We start from the raw sequence: 3348 nt of genomic DNA, 5'->3' as shown, positions 1-3348 counted from the left end.
AAAATAAAATTTTTTAACTGCCTAATCATAAACTTTGTAATTTATACAAACATAAAAAAGAGATTATTATTTCAAAAATTTTGTAATATTTAAAATTTTTAAGTTTTATCAAACTACGAAAAAAAAAAAAAAATGGCTGCCAATAATTTTTCTGGAAAATCACATGGAAACATTAAAGATAAACTGATACTTCTTTTCCACTACATTTATAAGAAATTTTCACAAATGACCTTTGGTGTGTTAGGATAATATTTAGCTAGAGATTTTAAAAGTGATTTATTATTTTAGGTTTTAGGGCTTTTTGATGGTTGAAAATGTCAATTTTAGCAAGAAAAAATCAAATATGTCAAGAAATACAAATAAACTTTTAAAATCTCTAGCTAAAAAGAAAGATCGTAATCCAAGTATCCTTTTTAATTATTTAACAGTGTGTATGGAAGAGGTAACATAACGGTTTATCGAGCACCTTTTTTCAGGCATATTTGTAAAGCCTTAAATAATACGATTAATAAATAAAAATATGTTCTTCCACAAACAAAGAATGCAATTTATGTTTAACATATTAACACATTAAAATATTCACTTCTTCGACAAAAAATCCATAAATCTTAGTTATTTAATTAACTATAGACTGGATTAAACATAGAAAAATTCCAGTCTAAATGATAACTAAAACTAAACGAACTTAAAAACGGTCGCGCAAACATTTATATACAATCGCGTTGAAAAATTTTTTTGCGTTAACGTTAACGCCGTAAAAGTTAACGCCGTAATAGAATTTATGAAAGTTGGTAAGAATTTTGTAATAAAAATGGAAAATTATTTTAAGTTGCTGTAAATAAAAGTTTATAATTTTTTTTCTAAAAAAACAAACTCAAAAAAAAAATAAAAAATAAAAAAATAAAATTTCAACTCATACGTTAACAAGTTCAATTCGAAAACTTTGCGTTGATAAAAACTCTTTAGTTAAACAAACTCGTAGATTATAACTTACCCATCAAAAATCCATCTAGCCATTTTACCACATATTTCCCCTTCTAATTTATACATTTAAAGAATTTAAAATTTTTTTATTACATTTTTTAGTTTATAAACTAATATTTTTAAAACTGCATTTTTCAATGTAATATTTTTTGATGTAATAACTTTTTCGTCGGGGAAAGTCGGGTAGCCCCGGACGGCGGGTTACTATTGCAACTAAGTTAGTGTCTTAAAAGATACATTTTATTTACAATAGTTATTAAAAAAAAATAGTTTAAAACTTTAACTAACTGGTTTTAAAACCAGTGCTTGTGAATGAGGTACGATCGTACTGATTATTATTAAGCAATTTAAGTTTTATAATTGTATTAGCCTATTATGAAATAATTGTATAGCCTATTATGCATTATGCTCTCTAGAATTTTAGATAAACATGGAAGTATTGATATAGGTCTATAATTAGATAATATAGAAATATCATCTTCTTTAAAAATTGGAACTACTCTTGCTAGTTTTAAGAGGTCAGGGAAAATACCATTATTAAATGAAAGATTAAAAATAAGTAGTAAGGGGTTTTTAATAATATCAAAAACTTCTTTAACAACCCTTGGGCTTATGTCATCAAGACCTGAGCTTTTGTTTCGTTTTAACATATTAAAAGCAAACCGAAGTTCATCAGGAGATACATCACACAGTCCTCTTCTCTAATGTATGATTTAAAATTTTTATTTCCGGGAGTTATTTTATTTGCTAGGTTTTGACTGACGCTTATAAAAAAATTATTAAAACTCTCTGCAATAACTTTTCGCTCATTAATTACTGTTCTTTCATCTTCAGTGTATACATATTTTGGTAAAGTATTACCATGATCTTGTTTATTTTTTCCTATCACTTCTCTAATGTATGATTTAAAATTTTTATTCCTTTATTATATCCCAAGTTTTTTTGTTATTACCAATATTATTTCGTAGTGATTTTGAGAAATAATCTTTTTTAGCTCTCTTTTTCAAGTTTTCAAACAGGTTTTTGTAAATTTTATATTTTTTTTCGTTTTGATAAGTTTTATTTTTTAAGAATTTTTCATATAGCCTTTGTTTTTTCTTTGAAGATTTAATAAGCCCTTTTGTAATCCAGGGACTTTGAAGGTCTTTAAGCTTAGTTTTTATTTCCTTCATCGGAAACGCTTTGTTGTAAGCATCAATGAACTCATTGTAAAAAAAATCATAAGCTACATTAACATCTTTGCAATTATTGAGTTGTTTCCAGTTTACTTTGAGTAAATAATTTCTAAACGCCTCAATATTAATTTCATTAATCTGCCTTTTTACTTCCTTTAGTACTATGCTATTTTTTCCTTTTTTAAAAAAATCCGAAATGAAAAAGATTGGAAAGTGGTCGCTTATATCGCTTTTTATGATTTCGCTTTGAATGTTGCATGTTATAAAGTTGTTAGTAAAAATATTATCAATGAGAGATTCGGTTTGAAGAGTTACGCGAGTAGGTTTGTTAATTAAGGGAATAATGTTGTACTGAAAAAGAGTGTTTGAGAAACGTTTTACATTGCTATCAGTTTTAACATTAAGAAGATTTAGGTTATAGTCTCCCGTGATGTAAATTTGTTGATGTTTTACTTTTTTTAAGTAGCATTTTAAGTGTTTTAAAAAAGATTTCTTATTTCCGCATGGCGGTCTATACAAAGCAGTTATTAAAATGTTTTTTTTATTATTGTGGTTTAATAATTCGATAGTTAAAAATTCAAAGTCTGCGTTTTGAATACTTAAAATTTCTATTTTCTGAAAATGGATTGAGTCATGAACAAAAATGGATACACCACCACCAAGGGGTTGTTTATAAATTGTGTCACCCAATTTTTGATCGTTTTTGACCTCCCCCTCCCCCCTCGTCACAAAATCGTAACACTTTAGTAACAAGTTTTGTATAAGTCGTCACAAAACCACTAACCCCTCCCCTTCCCCTTCCTTAGAAAGTGACGTAGTTATGGACAATCTCTAACCACCCTTTTTATTCTGAGCTTCGATCCAAGCCCTAAAAACACTGGATGACCTGCCGAGTATTTGAAAGACCAATATGCCTTTTAAGTTTCAAAAGCTTTTGTTGTCTGAAACAGTATTCTACTAAAAATATTTAATATTAAAAGTGCAAAAAGTATAATATTACTACCTTTTTGACTTATTCCTGGTACTTTACGCTCAGCTTGATATTCAGTACAATTAATTTTCTAAAAAAAAAAAATTTTTATTTTTAAACTTTTATCTCATACATAAGATAAAGGTTTTATGTAGAGTAATGAAAAATTTTAAAACCTGGAGCCAATGCTATAAACAGAAAAACGAAGCTTTTTGCGTG

Source organism: Hydra vulgaris, chromosome 12 (genome assembly GCF_038396675.1).
Source record: "Hydra vulgaris chromosome 12, alternate assembly HydraT2T_AEP".
NCBI lineage: Eukaryota > Metazoa > Cnidaria > Hydrozoa > Anthoathecata > Hydridae > Hydra > Hydra vulgaris.
The sequence above is the reverse complement of the archived record's forward strand: the minus strand, read 5'-3'. Positions refer to the sequence as shown.